Consider the following 22,882-nt stretch of genomic DNA (forward strand, 5'->3'; position numbering starts at 1 on the left):
TTTTTTTTTTTTTTTTTTTTTTTTTTGAGACGGAGTCTCGCTCTGTCACCCAGGCTGGAGTGCAGTGGCCGGATCTCAGCTCACTGCAAGCTCCACCTCCCGGGTTTACGCCATTCTCCTGCCTCAGCTCCCGAGTAGCTGGGACTACAGGCGCCCGCCACCTCACCCGGCTAGTTTTTTTGTATCTTTTAGTAGAGATGGGGTTTCACCGTATTAGCCAGGATGGTCTCGATCTCCTGACCTCGTGATCCGCCTGTCTCGGCCTCCCAAAGTGCTGGGATTACAGGCTTGAGCCACCGCGCCGGGCCTAGAACTGTCATTTTCTAGTGAAATAACATGTGGGGCACCCTAGCGGACACCCTTAAAGGCAAACACACATACACACAAATTCTCATATCACCTGCATAGTAATAACCCATATAAGAAGTTATAGCAAAGCGCCAGGGAAACAGAACATAATTAAATGCAGTTCTTGCATTTAAAAACAACAGAGTCAACTATTAACATTCCTACAGAGACATTCATAATAGAGAAAGGATTATAATAAGGCAAGTGGTGAAAGTGTAAACAGCATTCATGCACTACGGGCTGAATATCTAAACTCTCCCATCACTGGAAGTTTAGTTCATTGAGACTTTGCATGGCTTGGTAAAACCCTGAAAATCTCCACTGATCTTACTTATCAGTGGAGTGAAATAGAGACTATATCTGTTTTGTTCACTGTAATATCTCCAGTATCTGGCACATCTGCTGGTACATAAGAGATCTACAATAAACATCACTGAATAAATGGAAATGCACCTTGGGACACAAAACACAGAGTTCAGTTATGAATACAGAGAAACCCAAATGTGATGTAAAATGGAATGGCCCATGAGGTCCTGTCTCCATTGGGAGGCAGTTCTTTATTATCTCTCGTATTTTGTTTGTTCTGGGAGAAGAGGCAGTGACTGCCTTTGTTCTGGACTATCTATCACTAAACACACTATCAAGGGTGTTTGTACAACAATCATTATTCGAAGAGAGAAATAGTGTCTCCCTTCTCAGCAAAGGGAAGACGTATTTATGGCCCATGGTGAAATATTTGGTTTCCCTAAACACAGAGCTCCCCTATAACATAATCCACTCTATTTGCAGGTGTTATTTGGTCCTTTTCTTGTTGCCCTTTGGAAAATGGTGCTTAGCAAAAGAACAACAAAATGATGATACTCTGGACACTCCTATTGCTATGAGTAACAAACTAAACCTTGTCTGATCCCAGAGTGTCTTGTCTTTGACCAGCATCCTTGAAACTGTAGCAAGCTAGCTACCTTGTTAACCTGCAAGTAGAGTAAAATCTGCAACTCTTCACAGTTGCTACAATTTCATACACCAGATACTGATTGGAAGTTTCTGATTTAAATAATAATGAGAATCTTTCTTCTTTCTGAAAAAAAGTGTTGCTGCTCGCATACTAACAACAAGACAAATTTAGGTAAACTATAAAGTCGTAATTTCTCTTGAGGCAATCAATTGGTTCAAAATCTTAAAACGAAAAAACAACAGCAACAAAACTCAAGCTCATCCAAAGAGATAGAATGTGGGCATGTGCTGAGATCATAATAACTGAAAAAAAAAAAAAACATGAACCACAAATCTAAGAATCTCAGAGAACTGCAAAAAGAATAAATATAAAGCACCACACACATATACATGTATCTAAGCATACTATATTCAAACTTCTGAAAACCAAAATTAAAAGCAAATCTGAAGGCAGTTAGAGAAAACGGACACACTATAAACAAAGAAACAAAGGTCAAAATCACCCGAGACTTCTTGTCAGAAAATGTGTCAGCCATGAAACAGTGGAATGATATCATTAAAGGGTTAATAGGCTTTGAAAAAGACCTTCAATCTGGATTTCTTTAATCTGTAAAAATATATTTTAAACATGAATGTAAAATAAATATTTGTGGGTAAGCAAAACTAAGAGAATTTATTTCCAGGAAACCTTGACTGCAAGAAATGTGAAAGGCAGTTATTGTGGTAGAATGAATATGATAGCAGACAGAAATTTAGATCTAAAACAATAAAAATTTCTAGGAATGATTAAATGGAGACTAATATCAAAGACATTAAACATTTTTAATTGCTCTAAAAGATGCTACTGTCTAACTCAAAAATATTAGCGATGTACTGTGGGTTTATCCCAAAAGAAATATAAAATATATGGCAACAGTAGCATGAAAATGAGAAGTAGAATTCAAAATATATTGCTACAGAGATTTCACACCTTACGTGAAGCTGAACAACCTTCATGGTAAACTTTAATTGATTACATATGTATATTGCAAACCCTCAGGCAACTATTACTTATAATTTTTAAAAGATGTATAAATTATATACCAATAGTGAAGATTAAAGTGAATTATACAAATACATAATCTAAAAGCAGGCTGTAAAAACAGGAGAAAGGGTAAAAAGAACAGATGAGATCACTGGAAAACAAGTATCAAAGTAGGTGATTTAAACCCAATTATATCAGTAATTACATTAAATGTAAATGTTTCAAACATAGCAATTAAAAGATGCACATTGTCAGATTAGGTTAAAAAGTGAAACCTGATGATATGCTAATAAGAAACTCTCTTTAAATTTAAAGACAAATAGGTTAACAGCAAAAGATGGGAAAACATATACCATAATAATTCTAATCAAAAGAAATCTGGAGTGGCTATACTAATATCAGACAAAGTAGATTTCTGAGTAAAGAATATTACAAGTAATACAGGAGGTCATTTATTAATGATAAAAGGGTCAATTAATAACAAAGACTTAACACTCCTATTAGCTGAGCTTTAAAATATATGAAGAAGACCTGATAGAACTACAAGGAGAAAAAGCCAAATACACAATTATAGTTGAAGACTCAATAGTTTACTCTGAATAATTGATAAAACAGTAGGAAGATAATATTCAATTAGAATATAAAAGCCCTAAACAGCACTATCAACCAAATTGGCCTACTTGATACCTGTATAACATTTCACTCAGCAGCAGCAGAGTACACATTCCTTTCAAATCATAAAATATAGACCACAGATCATCTTTTGGGCCATTTAAGGAATGACCAAGACATATTCAAAGAAATTGAAAGCATAAAATATATGTTCTCCGATCACAATGGAATTAAACTAGAAATTAATAATAGAAAAATATCTGGAAAATCTCCAATTATTCAGAAGTTAAAGAGCACTAAATAGTTCATGGGTTAATGTAGAATTCACAGGGGAAATGGAAAATATTTTGAATGCAATGAGAATGATAGCACAAGTTATCAAATTGTGGAAAATGCAGGTAAAGCAATGCTTCAGGGAAATTTGTAGCATACATACATAAATGTTAGAAAAGAAGAAACATCTTTTCTTTCTTTTTTTCTCTTTTGTAACTTTTATCTTAAGCTCAGGGGTTCATGTGCAGGTTTGCTACAAAGGTAAACTTGTATCACGGGGGTTATTGTACAGATTATCACCCAGGTAATTAAGCTTAGTACCCATTAGTTATTTTTCCTGATCCCCTCCCTCCTCCCAGTGTCTGCTCTCCAATAGGTTCCTTTGTGTGTTGTTCCCCTCTACGTGTCCATGTGTTCCCATCATTTAGCCCCCACTTATAAGTGAGAATATGTGGTATTTGGTTTTCTGTTTCTGCATTAGTTTGCTAAGGATAATGGCCTCCTGCTCCATCCATATCCCTGCAAGGGACATCCTCTTACTCTTTTTAATGGCTGCATAGTATTCCATGGTATATATGTACCACATTCTCTTTATCCAGTCTATCACTAATAGACATTTAGATTGGCTTCATGTCTTTCTATTGTGAATAGTGCTGCAATGAACATATATATGCATGTGTCTTTATAATATGATAATTTATATTCCTTTGGGTATATACCCAGTAATGGGATTGCTGGGTTGAATGGTATTTCTGTCTTTAGGTCTCTGAGGAATCACCACACGGTAAACATCTTGAATCAGGGATCTAAGCTTCCATCAAAGAGGCTAAAATCAAGAGATTAAACATCTTTGCTCCCTGTACTCCTGTCTAGCCAATACCCCTTTGCCCCTCCCAACTCCACATAAAAGTAATTAATACAAAGCCAGAGCATTTTAAAATCAGTTTCCAAAAATTTATACACTCATTCCACCATAAGGCTAAGTTCTCCATTGTTATTAGGTTTTGCTGAAATACTTCACTCAAAGTAAACAAAGTAAAAAAAAAAAAATGCTTGAAATCATATGGATTCATTTGTCCTCAATGAGTCAAAGACTCAGCCACCAAAACATTTCTCATTTCAAGAAACATTCTCATTAGGCAGTTATCATATTTGGCCTAAGAATCTCATGCAACTGAATCTAAGGCAATATAATATGTAGCCTAAGAATTGTGTTTGGTAGAGTGTGCTATAAATGTAGCTGTTACTAGTATTCATATGAGCACCATTTTTTTTTTCCTTTTTTAGCTTTAAGGTCTTTTTTAAAACTTGTATTTTACGTTCGGGAGTATGTATGAAGGTTTGTCATAAAGGTAGACTCATGTCATGGGGGTTTGTTGTACAGATTATTTCATCACCCAGAAATTAAGCCCAGTACCCAATAGTTATCTTTTCTGTTCTTCTCCCTCCACTGACAGTAGTGGAAGAGAAAGGTGAATATGAATGCAAGAAACACTACAAAAGAAGAAGCACCACCCTCAAGTAGACCATAGTATCTTTTGTTTCCTTGTGTTCATAGCTTCTTACCAGTTGGCTCCCACTTATAAGTGAGGACATTTGGCATTTGTTTTTCTGTTCCTGTATTAGTTTGCTGATGATAATAGCCTCCAGCTCCATCCATGTTCCCACAAAAGACATAATCTCATTCTTTTTTATGGCTGCATAGTATACGGTGTATATGTATCACATTTTCTTTATCCAATCTGTCACTGATGGGCATTTAGGTTGATTCCATGTCTTTGCTATAGTGAATCGTGCTGCAGTGAACATTTATGTGCATGTGTCTTTATGGTAGAATGACTTATATTCCTCTGGGTATATACTCAGTAGTGGGATTGCTGAGTTGAATGGTAGTTCTGTTTTTATGATCACCATTTTTATGGAGTTATTGACCCACCGGTGTAGTTTTATCACATCCTCAACTAGGTCAAGAGCTAAGTTATCAACTTAATGATCAGTGTATGAGGCCATTGTAAAGTCAGGGCATCAGTACCACGGATCTAGTGCTGAATCAGGCTAAATATTAAGCTCCAAGATGCAGGGTTGGATCCTTTTGCTCAAGTTCCTTAGTCTGTGATTCAAAATTCCCTTACTCGGCTCTGGGCTTTTTGAAATAACTATTAATCTTGTTATAAAATAATTTCCAAGGCATGTCAAGAATGGCTTCTTTTATTCCCCCAAAGGGCTGGGCAAAGAGTGTAGCCCCAGGCATCACCGTCAGCATTTAAACATTTGTTGAGGAAGGGATTGTTTCTGTAATGTGTTTGGACAGAAAGCCCAAGTTAGCTCAGGCCACCTAAACATTATAATAGGATTACTTATAATACATCAAAACCTATGTGGTCTGCACTTGAAATAAATAACAAGGCAAGTTAGGGCTCTATGTATGCATCTCATTTCAAGCTAATAAAATCCATATAAACCCAAATCAAAGTTGCCAGATGAGGAGAGAGCAGGCAGTTTCTGGGGATTATTGAAAAAATGTTTTATCTACTGTTCATAGAGAGACTTACTCTTGCTGGATCTTATTTTTTTTGTGAGCCCACTCTAAATTCTCCCACTGAAGAGAAAGCAGTTGTAATTTGTGCCTAGACCAATCTGGCCTCACATGCCCCACATTGTACACCAGACTTACTCAGAGGAGCACAGGGCTGGGAATGGCTTAGGTGGTGAACTTGAAATATGGCTTCAAGAGGCCCAGCAGTCCCATCCAGAGTTGCATGACACTTCTTATACAGAGGAGCAGAGAGGCCCAAGAATTCATTTCATTCACTCAACATAACAAATCAGCATGGTAAAGGTTCTTTTTTTCCATAGCACATTAAATTAAAATCACAAACCTGGGGGTTGCTGTTTGCAAAGTTCTGGTCTACATGCTCAGAGAATGTAAAGGCATGGTTTCTGTGCTCACAAAGCACAATAGTTTAGTTAAATAAACTAAACATACAAACATAAAAAATTTAACTGACAATGCAGGGCAGTTCATAATAAATCCCAAACTAACAGTCTAGACAATATGTGTTGTAGATATTACAAGAAAAAAAAAGAGAGAGAGAACTCCGAGTTGAAAAAGGCATCCCTCAGATGTCAAAATCAGAGTTGGACTTTTAAGATGGGAAGGCAGAGTTGAGAGGAATGTCCTGAAGCAAGAAGCATTTCTCTAAGGCAAAGCGATGGGAATGAGCTAGTCTGATTTATGTCAACTCTTCACATACATTTCACAAACTAGCATGCCTTTCAGGTGCTTTGCATGCACCCCAGGTGTTTGCATACATTCCAGGTACCTTTGCATACATTCCGTTTGCTTGCACACGTGTCAAACTCATTTTTTACATTCCATTCATAATATTTTACCTAATTAATGTATTTTATTTATATTCAGACTCATTGCAAAAAGGATGAGAAGCAGCTAACATATATTATTTTATTTCATACTCATCACAACACTGTATAGAACTATTATTCTAAAGTTTTTGCAGATGAAGAAATTGAGGCTTGAAGAGATTTTCAAGTCATTTGCTCCAGATCCTACAGAACTGGAATTGGAATCCAGATCTATCTGAAGCTAAACTGAATCTGTGACAGTTAAGATATGCTTCCTTTTTTCTTTGTTTCTTTTTATTTTTACAATTCTTTCCATCATGCTGCGCTTGGAATAGAAACTAAAGCATAGATGACATTTGGGAGTGGTGAGAAATGAGTGACCACCCAGGATGGAACCAAGTTACAGATGGCCCTAAAGCCAGGTAGAGCAGTTTTCCCATAAACGAAAGGAAATGGCACCCATTAGTGACCTTCAGCAAGAAGGTAATGTGATACAAGTATTTGTAGGAAGATCGTGGAGATGTAGTTGGAGGTGGTAAAGAACAATTGGATGGCAGACAGAACCAAGCTATGCAAAGACTAATAATAACAATATCCAGTGCTGAAAACAGTGCTTACAATGTGGAAGGGCTAATCCAAGTGTTTTATGTATATTAGTTCATTTAATCCTCCAGCAACTCCATGAGATAGATATCATTATTATATCCATTTGACAGATGAGAAAACTGAGACTCTGAGAGATTATATAACATGTTCCCTATCGCATAGTAAAGAATAGAGTTTGGATTCAATGTTGTAGGTGGTCCAGCTTCAGAACCTGGGTTCTCAACTTCAATGCCATACTAACCAGGCATGGGGTATTAAAGGCCTTGGTCAAAGTAACAGCAGTGGACAGAGAAAGGTGAATATGGATGCAAGAAGCATTACAAAAGAAGAAGCTATGGAGTTGAGTGGCCTATTGGATAAGCAATTGAGGGAAAGGAGAAATCAAAGGTAAGGCTTTGTTTCACATAACGATTTCTCCCAGATGAAAACAGGCAAGGAATTTGAATTTTATTCTAAGCATAAAAGGAAGCCACTGGAATATACTGAGTAGATGAATTACATGTTTAAATTTAGATTTTAAAGGGGCCACTCTAGGGTCTGAGTATAAAATAGACTAAAGGAAGGCAAGGGCAGAGCAGAATAGTTGGGAAGTTGTTCTGATAGTGTCAAGGCAACAACAGACAGTTGTTGACAGTGGTGGGAGTGTAGGCTGTGAGAGGTGGTCGGGTCTGGACATACACTGAGGGTGAGACTGGCAGGACCTGTGGATGGATGGGATGGGGAGTATGAGAGAAAGAGCAGCAAGAATAAATCCTAGGTTAGCAGTCTGAACAAGTGAGTGAAGGAGCTGCTGTTTCCTGAGATGGGAATTCAGTGGGTGAATATGTGAAGACTAAGTATCAGCCATCAGGTGTGACAATGACAAAGACAATAGGGACTTGGCAAGTATAATTACACTGGGACATGAGGAGGAACATCTGATTGGAGCAGAATAAAAAGAGTTCAGGCATCACTAGTTCCAGAAACTTTGCCTGTAGCCAAAGCTCCTATTTCTCTCTCCAACACACATACATGCACATGCACACACACACAAGGGCATGCACACGTTTCACATATTCAGACACATATATTTACCATACCACAGCCACACACTTTATGCACACACACACACAGGAACACAGAAGGGTGTGCATACACTTCATAGATTCAGGCACACATGTATGCCATACCACATTCACACACTTTATGCACACACACACACACATACACACAAAAGAATGTGCACATACCCCACAGATCCAGGCACACATATATTATATACCATATCATACTCACCCTCTTTATGCACACACACACAACCCCAAAGGGTGTGTACATGCCTCCCATATCATACACACATATATCCCATTCCGTATCCACATGCTTCATGCACACATGCACAAACACACATTATACACACACACTCACACTTGACTCAGTACACATTAGGTGTCCCTCCACTGTGCTACCAGAGCCCCTAGTATATTTCTGCCCTTATTCACTATTGACTGTGGGTTGCCCATCTCCAGGAAGACTTCAGCTCCAGAAAGCACCACTTGCATAAACTAGAGTGTGACTGGTGTCATTAGAGTCAAGCTGCACACAAGCTGTTACCACATGACTATCTGTAGCTTCAGGACAGACTGTCTCCTTATGTGCTCCTTCTATGGCCAATGTGGGAACCTAGTAGATAACCTGTACATAGATGTTAAAAGAAGAAATTATGGCCCAGCGTGGTGGCTCATGCTGTAATCCCAGCACTTTGGGAGGCCAAGGCGGGAGGATCACTTGAGGTCAGGAGTTCAAGACCAGTCTGGCCAACATGGTGAAACTCGTCTCTACTAAAAATACAAAAAAAAAACAATTAGCAGGCATGGTGGCAGGCACTTGTAATCACAGCTACTTGGGAGGCTGAGGCAGAAGAATAGCTTCAACCCGGGAGGCACAGATTTCAGTGAGCCGAGATAGAGACACTGCACTCCATCCTGGGTGACAGAGCGAGATTCTTGTCTCAAAAAAAAAAAAAAAAAAAGAATGAATTAATTAAGAAATTATTAGGCAAGTTTGCCATAGTCCATCTTTCTCCCTCCACCCCCCCACCATTCCTTAAATGTAGATTCAAGAGTACAAACAATAACATAATAAAATGTGACAAAAAAAGACTTCCAATGCCATTTTTTCACATAATGCTATGTTATAGGCACCATACTGCACGTTTTCACATAATGCTCTAAATTGACTACGATTTGGAGTGGTGCTTGAGGATCGGTAACCTCAGAAATTCTGTTATGAATTTAAATCCAAATCGAACCAGGGAAGACAAATAATACAGTGAAACATCCACCAGTGTTCTAAGTGGATACATTCAAACTTATTCACTGTAAAGCAAGTAATAGTACACCAATTAAAACTATTGAATAATAAAAATGTAGGGTGAAGGGAGTGCATTTTTGTTACAGGAATTCCTCAGATGCCACAGATGAGGTACAGAAAAGATAAGGATGCACTGTCTACAAAGACTGGGTTGTGTGCACTCACAACAAATGCAATTATGTGATATGCAACTCTTCTCAAACTTCTACATGCATACACATCCCCAGGGCTCTTGTTGAAATTCACATTTTACTTCTGTAGGTCTTGAATGTGGCCTGAGATTCTGTATTTCTAACAGACTCTGAGGTAATATTGATGCTGCTGGTCCAGAGACCACAGTTGCAGTAACCAGAGTTCATAGGATAAATTATAAGTAAAGTTATTTCTCTGCTCTATATGTAAATAGAATTGACAAGTTTCATTATATGTAGAATCTATTTCTAACTAACCAATGCTATTTTTATACATGTGGAATTACTTTATAGTCATCAACTTCAGTGGATGTGTGTTTTTGTGTGCAAGTGGAAGATTTAATCGAGTTAGCTCAAATGAGGCAAAGAGGTTTACTCTAAGTAAGCATGTTTGATAGAAAAAACAAAAAAAACGAGCTACAGTTCTTCCAGAATCTGTGGCATTGCCTTTGTAAAAGCTGTTTCTGGCCAGGACCACTCTAATCACATTTCATGCCTAATACCATAAGCATTTTTTCTTAAGTTTATTTGGCAATGTAGACAGCCTCTCTAGTGAGATTTCCAGAGCTCCTTGGCTTCAGCCAGCCAAAATCTGCTCAGATGTTGTGGTTATGTACCCAACTGAATTAAAACAGAATTTTATAAGGGATGAGTAGACAAAGACTAAAGCAGAAACATGAAGCAAAGAAAGAGCTTGGGCTCATCAAAAGAATAGTAAGTGGGAACTGATCATTTGTCATGGCAGGATTGCTACACCCAGTGGCTGCAGTGGCTGAGAAAGAAGTGAAAGGAAATGATCGTATGCAACGGTGATAATAATATCTACCTCACTGGGTTGCTCTGAGAATCAAACTTGATGAAATTTTTGAAAATATATTGAACACTTTAAAGGACTAGACCGATGTTTAGAGTTATTTCTAAGAGCTTTGACATACTCTGGATGCTTCAAAAGGGAGCAAGTCATAAAGCATGATCGTAAGACATATCTCAGTTTGGAAGACCTGGGATAGTGCTACTCTGTCACTTAACTCTTTTAGAGCCCAAGGTTTTTCATACGTAACATGAGAATATGAAATCAATAATGTGAAATATACACTTGATGTCATTTCTGTGCACAGTCCTTAAAACAAACTCAAGAAGAGTCACCCCATAACAGTCTGTTTGGCTGCAAGAAACAGAGTCCCAGACTAATAGGCACCTAAATAAATAGAGAGTGGGTGGTGTTTTTCTCACATACCAGGAAATTGGGAGGGGAGGGTCAGTCATTGCTGGGTCAACTCAGTTGCTCTGTAGTATCTTACCAGATGCATTTGGCTGTCTTTCGCACATGGATTTTGTCTTTGCTTGTCATCTCATGGTCACAACATGGTTGTCATGTTTTTGATATCACAGTTGCATTCAAGGAAGAGAGAAGGAAAAAATGGTTAAAATGTGTGTCCCCTTTTATCAGGAAAGTAAATATTTTCCGGAATTCTCCACCCCCTCATAGGACATAAGCAGACACCTACTTATATCCTATATCTCACTGGGTACCTACATCGCTATTTACATCTATTTGCTGGCTGCAAGCCTGGCCTGTCTCTATTATAGAGTCTTTCAAAGCTAACTATGCATTCCCAGCCAGGCTTGGCACTAACTATGAGAAAAAAGGAGTGACAGCATGCGATAAATCAACACTGTCTGCTGCTGATGGGCAGCAATTATTTGCATTTTACTTTGAATGAAGGCTCCATGACGTCGAGTGACTCACCTAAATTCACTGAGTACAGCTAGAAATAGAAGCTGGGTTTTTGGTCCACAACAAGTTGATACTACATGGCCTCATTCAGAATACGGCTTTAATTTTAACTTGTAATTTATGAGAGTGCTTTGCAACACATGTCTTTATTATATGATGATTTTATGTTTAATTTCTACAAGGAATAGAGCAATAGAAATATACTGGGCTTAGCTGCAGTTATTTTTAGGACTTTGGCATGGTTCAATATGCCTCCAACACATATTTCATTAAAGAAACCCTAAGTAAATCATTTCATTTTATATGGTCTGAAACTTTGCCCTCCAATGTACCCGCTCCACCTAGGATGGTGCTTGGCATCTGATGATTGCTGAACAAGAATTTATTAATCACTTGAATGGATGCAAACTAAAACCCAAATTTGACGTGTTACCTCTCTTTTCTTGCTTAATTTTTTTTCTTCTGGAAGATGTGCATTCGTGTTGGAATCCCTCTGTATCTGAGGTGGTGGGGGTAAGAACACAGTGCCCCGTCTCAACAGATAGACCCTGGTCATGTTATAATTACACAGTGGCTCTCGTTTAAGATGTGGCTGGTGCCATAAGGGACTGTGGTAGACAACATGCGCAATGGCTGAAGGAAGCTATGTACATCTCCTATGATGTTGGTTACCACTCGTTGTGCTAAGCCAGATGCTTCTGCTTCCCTAGTCTTGCCAGGTAATGCAGAATTCAAATGACAACCAATTTCTTAGCAATAATGATTCTGATGATTCTGGTGTTCAAATTTCCTTTTCAAGCATTCATTCTTCCCACATATCTTTTCTGGTAAGTGACAGCCCTGGTTTGTAGCAAAGGAAACTGAAAGGCAAACTGAATTAAGATTAGCCACTCGAGAAAAATACTCAGAATCTTCCCTTAAAAATATTTGATTTCCTTCTTCATTAATAAAGTGGCTGCATATTCTTTAAGAGGTAACTGCAGTTTGTATTAATCATTGACATTTTAAGGGCCCAGCCATGAGATAAATTGTCTGTTCAAATAAAACAGAATAAAATAAAATAAGGAAATGTACTTACACATTGTATCAAATAAAAGAACTTCCTAACAAACGGTCTACATAACATTCACTTAAAAATTGATCAGTATAATACAAATGTTTTGGTCCCATGTAAGTAGATATAGTTGATGTTGAATCTTATTATAGAAAATAAACTCAAGCTACCAACAGTAATTTTTATACTGTGTGTTTCTCCACTGCAATATTCAAATTTTTTTTTTCTTTAAATGTCAAATCTGGGACTATTTGTATAAAATTAAAGGATTTAGATTCTATCTTGCTTTTCTAAAAGTGAATCTTCATTGTGTGGAAAATCATACCTACTGTTTACCAGGGTGTCCTGGCTCTCAATTTTTCTGCTGATATTCTTCCTCCTTAACCCCACAAATATTGAGTTGCTTGAACATCTGTCATTTTTGTGAATGAATATCTTGTTCCTGTATTTTATATTTGGTAGTGAAACTTTACAAACTCGCCTAATTGTAAATTCTTCAAGGGTAAGAACGATGACTTTAATTCCTGTATAAATGCCCCCACATCATCAAATAACAATCAACAACTAAAGATGCTGTTGACCAAATTACTCATCCAGGGGTCAAATTTTATATCTGTTTTCAGCATCCATGAAAATAATATTTATTTCAACTTACTGAAGATGATTGATGAAAACTTCTTGAGTTTAAGTTTCTCCCCGTCTGATTATCGGAATGGGGCATCTAGAATTTAAAAAATTAATGAAGATAATGAAAGGTATTCCAAATAGTAGGTAATATGGCATTATGCAGTCAGACATGTATGACTAATATTTCTTTAGTTTTTTTTAGGTGGTTTTGCATTACTTCAATACAATCTTAACTCAGCCTACAACAAATCCAGTTCCCTTTTCCTCTTGTTCAAAGATACAGAGGAAACAGAGACATCTAATTAGTTTTCTTAAGCAACTTATGAGAAAACAGTTATTGGGGTCCTAAAGACCCATTTGGCCTGCTTTCAGTTCAGACATTCTCCTTTTACATTCTTACTTCTCATTTTCTTGTTCCTCCAAATTAAGTTCTGCATTCATCATGGGGCATCTAAGACTCATGTTGTCATGGCTCTCAGGTCAAGTTTGGAAGCCAACTTCTAGATCCTTGATAAAAGGTGCTATCACATGCTCAAAATATTTTTCTTTTGTTTCTAGGCAACACAAACAGAAATTGTTCCGAAGAGCTAGAAAGACTATAATATAAATGCATTAACAAACTCCACAGTAGAGAGAAAAAAAGTCTAAGGATGGGCAGATCTGCTGCATTCAGGGTTCATTGAGAGTTCCAAATTCATTTTTAAAAAGGATTTAGGTATTAAAAAAACAAACAGGAAGTCACATTTTTGGCAAGTGTGAAGAAATTTAAATCCTGAGCAGTGGTCAAAAATCTGCACTCACAACAACTGAATGGGCTGTAAACTTGGCAAACGTGCTATTTGAGCCCCTTTTCAAATAGGGGAAAATGCTTTAAAAGGCTAAAAAACAAAGGCATCTTAGATGTTAAATGGATTTTTTTTTTTTTTCCAAAATAAAGACTTTGATGAGTTATGCTTACAGGAATCAGAAACACATGGATTAAGCTTTACTTAAAACAAACATAGGTTTAAAATTGTGGAGAGAAAGCTATGGGCAAAGTCTGTTAAGAGCTTCCCTCAATCCCAAATATTTGCAAAAAGGATTGAGATTTTTCCCAACACACCACAAGTTTTCTAAGTCTAATTTGATGGTATAATTCACTAGAAATTGTCATCCATCCACTATTTTTCTGGTTTAAATATAGCTGCCATTTTTGCTTGTTTTTCCCAGATTGTAACCAATTGTTCTCTGCAGCAAGCTAATGCTCGTTTACAAAAGCAGACTCAGAACTGCAGACAGACAGCTCCGTGTTCTTAAAATTGAGGCAGGTTCTGTGCCTGCACAGCACCTGGGGGCATTACCAGGTGCACCCTTCAGATGTTGCTTCCAGAACGGCCATCTTGTGATGCTTCTGATGCCTCTCCAACGACGCTGGCTAAATTGGTTTCATGTGCCATTCACTCTAGTTGCGTGGAAAGCTGGTTTTTCTCTGGCAATGGGTGACATTTTCCTGGCCCAGCGATCACATGCCTAGGAGGTTTCTACTCTTGCATGAAGGCACATTCTGGCCAAAGGAGCCTGGCTGACAGGCTGGAGGCTTGAATCCTCCAGACACACAGCACAGACAGAGAACAACTGGCGCCATGCTGTACATTCCTACCCATCTTCAGCCTTCCCCGCATATTAAGACAAGTCAAAGGTCTTCCTTATGTTTTTAACAAGTGACGTTAAGTCCCCAGGATCTAAATGCTGAGTAGAGCTCAACTCACTGAGGAAATGAGGGGACTGTAATACAGTCATCTGTGTTAAATAACTAGAGTACTGGGTCTCAAACTTGACTGCAATGGGATTGCCTAAGAAGCTTGAAAACAATACTAATGGCCTGTGCCCTTATGCCCCAGAGATTCTGATAGAGTTGGTCTGGGTTGTAGCCTGAATAGCTAGATTTTTAAAAGCTATCCAGATGATTCTACTATGCATCTAAGGCCGAAAAACCTCTCAACTAGGGTTCCAGGGCTTATGATCACCATGAAACTAAGTATTGGGATAGAAATATGATATTCAAAACTGGCTGCATATTAATCACATGCAGTGATTTTTAAAATACTATTACTAATGCTCAGACCCCACTCCCAGAATTTTTGATTTAGTTACATCATTATTAATTATGGTGTAAGCTCTGTTGTAGTATTCTAAGTGTGAGATGTATGTATATATAGCTTTATATGTATTCACATACGGAGAGATTTGTATTAATGCAGTCATCCCTTGGTATATGCAGAAGACTGGTTCCAGGACCCCTGCATATACCAAAATCCATGTATGCTGAGGTTCCCCGCATCAGCCCTGAGGAACCCTAGTATATAAAAATTCTGCCCTCTGTATACAAGAGCTTTGCATCCCTCCAATATTGTATTTTCAATCCACACTTGGCTGAAAAGAATCTGCATAAAAGTGGACCTTTCAAGCCTGTGTTGTTCAAGGGTCAACTGTATGTATCTTTGAAACAAGCCAATGAACTAGGTACTTGTGATAGCCACGTCCAAAATGGCTCCCAGTGATCCTTGCTTTCTGGTGCAAGGGTGTATTCGGCTCCCACACTGAATCAGAGTCGATCTGTGGAGCCAATGAAGTACTGCAGAAGTGATGATGTGTGACCTCAAGGCTAAGCCACAAAATGCATTGCAATTGCCACCTTGGTCTCTTGGGTCACTTACTCTGGGGGAAGCCAGATGGCACGCAATGTGGACTCTCAAGCAGTCCTATCTCTATAGGCCTTGGTGGGGAGAAAGTTAAGCTTCCTTCCAAAAGTTAAGCAACATTTTGTCATTCATGTGAGTGAACCTTAGAAGTGGATCCTCCAGCCCTAGGTAAGCCATCAGATGACAGTAGCCCCAGCTCAGAGAAACTCCAAGCTGAAACTACCTGACTGAGATGTTCCTGAATTCCTACCCAGAGAAACCAGGAGAGATCTTAAGCCACTATGGTTTCAGGTGATTTGTTACACAGCATTAATACAATACTATTATTATTCCCATTTTACAGTTGAGAAAACTGAGTCATGGAGAATTTAAGTAAATTAAGGTTACTCAGCTATAAAGAATACATTTGGGAATCAAAATTAGGTTTGTCTTCAAAATCTGTGTTCCTAAAAACTATGCAGTAAAGTAACTTGTCTATATTGTTATGTACCAATTGGTAGAGAAGAAGTTATAATGGTGATAATAAGCCTAAGAAATTAGATTCATGCAAACACCTTTCAAGTTGTCTAAGCATCGCCAATTATTTCAAAACTATTAGACCATCAAAATGCTCTCCTTGTATTCCAGCCCTGTGGCTGTTTTCAGTGATATTCCAGAGACGCAGACTATGGCGTCTGCTATAGGTAGGTCTACAGATAGACCCTCATATCTCACATCACTTCTGCTCTAAGTTAAGCCTACTTTCAGGTTTTTACCACCTTTGAAAACTAAGTGCCTGTTTATATCTTCAAGAAAATTTCCACATGACATAGGAAAAGTCCAGGTGTTGAGGACACAGAAAAGCCTCTGTCTCTGCAGTTACCAGCTGTGTGCCTTTGGAAAAAGCATTTTATGCCCAGGTGCCATTCCTTTGCAAATCTGATTAAACTGCTCTGGGATGAGGCCTAGGCACGGGCCTTTGTAAAGCTCTCTGCATGATTCAGTGTGCAGCCAGCATTGCAAATTACTGATGTCATCTCTCACAGCCTCGGTTTTCTCATTTGTTAAGTGGAGGCGGTATGACTGAGCCTGTGGTGGGTTTTTTGTGTGTCAGGATTAAGGGTAAGCAATAGAGGCAAAGCTCCAAGTGTGGTGTTTGGCACATCGTTGGTATACAATGAATGCCATCCATCAGTATTTGTGGTTTGTTTTAAATGTTTAATGCATTATACAAAAGTATAATACTTACTCAGATGCAGCGATTGGTTTGCTTTCCCTAGAGAATCCTTCTTTTATATTTAGAAATTCCTTCCTACCTGGAGAGCAAGTAAGTACACATCTAATTGTCTTCAAGTTTCTTATGATTTTATTTTGACACCCATCACGTTTATCTGGAGTTTATCTTACTAAGTAATATAAGATAGGGCTTGAGATGGATTTTTTTCCCCAAAGAGCCCAATGTTCCCCCAACAAGCATTGAATCCATTCCTTCCCTCATTGATTAGTGAGGACTTCTTAGTTATATATTAGATTTGTAGGCATATTCCGGCCTTTTTTTTTTTTTTTTTTTGGTGTAACTACTCTCATAAATGGATTGCTTCTTCATCTTTCTCTTAGTTTTTTCAATGCTTAATTATGAGGGTTTTGCAATGCCTTTTGTATCTATTGAGTAAATTCAAATATTTATCATTCTTCTTTTTCCAGAAACGTTTTCAATATTCTTGATGGAGATACCCTTTAAAAATATCAGATTCTTAACCTCCTTTAAATTCTTCAATATCTCCTCATCAACTAACTGAGTCACTTAACTTCTCCACTAAGGTACCCCAGATGGAAAGAAAAGTTAATTATTTACCCAGGATCAGGAGATACCGTCCAAAGCAGGCCACCAGAAGATCAAGATAACGCCTGATGTTTCCACGTTAAAATACAAGCAACTTTACAATCTATTTTTTAATACATCTACTTCTTTTTTTTTTAAATAAAATTTTTCAAATCAAATAGCACTTTACTAGAGATGATGTGTGTTTATTCTGTTGCTGTAAGCAGCACTTGTTCCCTGTGCCTATGTGCCTTGGGAGTAACCCAGTTTGAAAAGGAAGGACTTACTGAAAAAAAATGCAAGCATTGTGTCATGACATGCTGAGCCCTTTTTCATTTAGCTCCTATTTGTCTTAAAGATCCTTTTTCTATCATACTTCAGATGTATCCAAAGCCACCACTACAGCACAACTTGCAGTGCCTTAATAATAGTGCTATGGATAATGATAGTGCTATGAAGTATAACACCATAGATAGCATCTTTCGACTTTTTCCTAAAAGCTATCTCACATACAAGGAATTTTTTAAAATGGCATGCCCTTTGAACCAGTAACTCCATTTCTATATATTTATTCTAAAATACTAGTCAAAAAAAGTAGACAAGTGTGCCATATGTATTAGGTCATGTGGTTGTTTGAAAATTGGTCCACAAATTCCTTGACACTCCTCTGTCAAAAGGTGGGGCATAATTCTCTTTCCTTTGAGTGTAGGTCACAATAGCAACTTGCTTCTAATGATTACAAAGTGGCAGAAGTGACAGTAGTAGACTTTTGAAATTTCAAAATGGCACTTCAACTTTCTCCTTGCTTTCTTTCTTAGGTCATGCTGAGACCAGCTGCCATGTTGGTAGGATGCTCAAGTAGCTCTAGAAAGAGATTCACATGGCAAAGAACCTAAACCTCCTGCCAGGAACTAGTGCTGACTTGCCAGTCACATGAGCCATCATGTTGGAAGTGGGTCTTTCTATCTCAGTCAAACCTTACATGACTGTAGCCCCAGATGACTACTTGACCACAACCTCCTGAAACCTCAAACTAGAACCACCTAGCTAAACCTCTCCAGAGTCCCTTACCCACAGACACTATGTGAGATAATAAATGATTCTTATTCCTTTAAGCAGCTGGCGAATTTTAGATGCTGTGGTATGCAGGAATACATCATGAATAGCATTTATTTCATTCTTCACAACAACCTAAGAGATAGTTAACATTATTAATTTCCCATTTTACTAAACAGGAAACCCAGGCATAAAAAGATGAGTTGACTTGTCAAAGACACCCACTTACCAGCACATGGAGTTAATATTTGAACCTTTATCCCAAAATACACTTGATTCTATGCATCTGTGCATTTTTACACGCTGAGTCTCCAGCCCAGCTAACTCCTCCATCATGGTTCAACCTAAACAAAGTGTACAAAAAATGCAAAAGAAAAAGGCTAAGATGACTGCACAAATGGGAATGAGATTTATTTGAAAAGTCAAAGCAGTTGTGCTACCAAACTTGAAAGCAGACAAGTGAGAGTATATATATGCAGGCTCCATATGAAATTATAATGAATTGCTCCCACTATTAAGAACCTAAGAGGTGCCTGGTACATGTAGTTTTTACTGCAATCCCAGAGGATGCTTATTCTAATTATCTTCATATTACAAATGAGGACACTAAAAAATGTTAATATACTCCATATGCAAAGAACAAATAGATTTCATGCAAATACTCTATTTAAGAAACAATAATGCAGAACAGTAGCAGAAGTGTCATAGAATATGTACTAAGTATTAATAAACATTTTAGGGCAAGACGGTTTCACGTTAGTATTCAAGGTAATGAAAATTAAAGCAATAAATCCCACGCTAGTCACATTAGCAGAGAATACTTCCTCCTTCCCAGCTTTATTGAAGCATAATTAGCAAATAAAAATTGTGTATACTGAAGGTGTAAGATGTGATGTTTTTATATACATTTACATTGTGAGGTGACTACCACCACCATCAAGCAAATTAACGTATTTTTCAGCTCAGTCACCATTTGTGTGTGTGGTGTGAGAATACTTAAGATCTACCCTCTTGCTAGGATGCAGTTCTGGAAAAGACTCTTCTTCATGTGTCAGTTCAAGTAACAAATTGCTACAACATTCATGGGAAGCAATTTGATAACATATACTAGGAATCTTTTTAAATGCCATGTCCTTTGAGCCAGTAACTCCATTTTTATTTACTTATTCTAAAATACTAGTCAAAGAAGTGGACAAATATTAACACATCAAGATATTCAGTGTAATCGTATTTAGAATACAAGAACAGAAAAGAAAAAAAGAATGAAATATGAGCAAGTTAAATATTGAACAGAGAAATTCTAAAATAAATTACTGTGTCCATAAAGTAAGAGTTATATAACTCTTAAGTACAACATCTGCAAAAAAAAACTATTGATAAAAATATTGAAAATATTGAGAATTATTTTAATATATAATGACATTGCTGAATTTAACCAAATGGTTAATTCTGTATTCCCATTTATCTATATTTAGGGATCCAGAAAGGTGTATTCATTTCCCAGGGCTGTTGTAACAAAGTACCACAAAGTGGGTGGTTTAAAACCACAGAAATCTGTTCTCCCACAGTTCTGGAGGCTAGAAGTCTGAAATCAAGATGTCTGCTCAGATATTCTCCCTCTGAAGCCTCTAGGGGAAGATCCTTCTTTGCCTCTTCCAGCTCCTGTTAGCCTCCAGCATTCCTTGGCTTATGACAGCATCATCCAGTCTCTGCCTCCATCTTCACTTGGGCTTCTCCCCATGTTTCTCTGTCTTCACAAGGCTGTCTTAGAAGAACACCAGTCATATTGAATCAAGAGCCCAACGTATTCCAGTATGACTTCATTTTAACGAATTACATCAGCAATGACCCTATTCCCATAGAAGGTCACATTTTGAGGTGCTAGGGCTTACGACTTCAACATATCTTTTTTTTTTTTTTTTTTTTTGTGGAGGTGGGGGAGGCATATAATTCAACCCCTAAGGAAAGAAAAGATATATGATACAAGATATGCTTGTGGATCTTGGGTCATTGAAGAGGTGTGATAATAGATGTCTGTCCAGAGATGTCCTCAGTTGCTTCTTGTTCTGTGTGAATCTGGATGTCAGCTAGCCTAGCTATCAAAAGACATCTAGTTCCCTTGGTAAGAGTGGGGTATCAGTATTTGTAGTGTAACTGGACCAGCATTTTGCCTTACTTGGAATACGTGGCATCTCTGCTTATTAGCCTTTGACCCCTCAGTTATTTAGATGAGAAAGTAGGACCATGAAACTAATTACAAATCAAGAAAAGGATCCATATTTCTGCCACTTATCCTTTTAAAACATGAAAAATCAGCACACATTGCTAGTACCATTTTACATTGTAAACTTTCCTTCCACATTGCAGAACTCAGCAAACCTAGAACCTTTCACACAAAGGAAACCATTCTGTAAACTCACATCCTACTTAAAAGTGATGGGGTGGTCAAATACACAAGCCCACTCCTTGTTCCCCTTCCAGAGAAGACAGAAGATCTAAAGTTGTTAGTAGTCTGAAGGGCCCAACAACTGGTCCAGAATTTACAAGGATCAAAATGGGTATTATTTTTGGCAGCTGTGATGTGAATGTTTATCCATCACGTACAAGGTTAAAATGACCTGTATATATTTTTAAGAATGCCAAGAATGATGATGCGGGCTGAATAAGAATGAAGGTAATGTTTTACAAAACACACTGAGACCTGAAATTTGTAAAAGCTCTTTTCTTTAGAAGGCATTGTACAAGTGGAGGTTTTCAGATAAATCATCTTACTGAATCTTTTCAAGGTACTAGTGTGCCAAAGTAATCAGCAAATATTTACTGAGTTCCTCTACCAAGCGTAGTAGTCATATATATCCGTATGCTACATACTGTAGAAGTCAGGGGACTTCTTCATGCACTTTGTAGACTCTTCTTGCAAAATACTTGAAGAATTACTTTTTCACTGTGTCCTCTTGAGATTACTTTGCCTCCAGTATCCCCTGTTTCGGGTAATACAGACCCATCTCCCTGTTTCGGGTAATACAGACCCATCTCTGAAGACAAAAACTTCAGAGCTTTCAAGACCCTTCATGCTCAGGCCCCCACTTCACTCAGATGTCTCATTTCCTTCCTACCCCTTCTCCCCTCATGTGGCTGCTACAATCTACAGAATGCTTTGCCATTTCTAAAATAGGCTGTGCCCTGTGCCCATGGCTCTTCCCAATCCCTCTGCTTAGAATAACTATCTTTTTTTATGCCCAAGGGGGAAAAAGCCTAACTATCCATTAAAATGCAACTTAAGTATTACATCTCTGTAAAACTTTTCTCCAGAATTAGTCATCACTTTTTTAAATGTCAAACATTTTGGAATATATCTAAGTAAAAAGGAAGTCTTCCGTCAGTTTCTCTGATCTCCAGTCCCATTCCCAGGAGATAAATATTTTTGACCTTTTTGTGTTTAAATCTGTTGTTTACTGCCACATTTCTTAGTAAAGTTGATCTGTCCGCATTCAGTTTTTCTTTTTCATTTATCCAACTCAGTATTTACTCTGAAGATTTTGATAATATTACTTCTACTTCTTAGATTATTTCTTCCCCTCATTGTCTCTCTTCTCACTTTTGAAATGTTTACTAAACAGATGTTGGATTTACCGAATTCATCTTTCAATTCTCATCTTTTTTTAAATTTTCCATGTCTCTATCTTCCAATTTTTTCTAGCCCTTCTCTTAATTTTTAAAAATGTAATCATCATATTTTATTTTTCAAGAACACTTTTGTTTTCTGAGTGCACCTTTTGGTCACAGCACTATGTTCATATTTTAAGGATGTAGTATTATTTCCCTTCACTCTTAAAGTAAAATGCAAAAAGCAAAACCCTGTTCTATTATCTCTTTTTTTCTAGTATTTCTACTGTATATCATTTGTACCATTTGTTTTTATAAATATTTATTTTCTTGGTGTTGGTTTTCATTAATGTCCGGTGATGCTTGCTTATCTGATTATATTTTTTAAGAAAGGTTTTTTATTGTCTAACATTAGAAACCATGAATCTTCTTTGCCATTGTTTAAATATCTGTTTGAACCCATTATGAAATTTGTCAGTACTTTCTATCAACTGACTATCATAATAAATTGAGTATATATTTTTTGTATGATTGTGTGTTTTTGTTTTTTGAGATGGAGTTTTGCTCTTGTTGCCTAGGCTAGTGTGAAATGGCAC

The sequence above is a fragment of the Piliocolobus tephrosceles genome, chromosome 5 (assembly GCF_002776525.5).
Source record: "Piliocolobus tephrosceles isolate RC106 chromosome 5, ASM277652v3, whole genome shotgun sequence".
Taxonomy (NCBI): Eukaryota; Metazoa; Chordata; class Mammalia; order Primates; family Cercopithecidae; genus Piliocolobus; species Piliocolobus tephrosceles.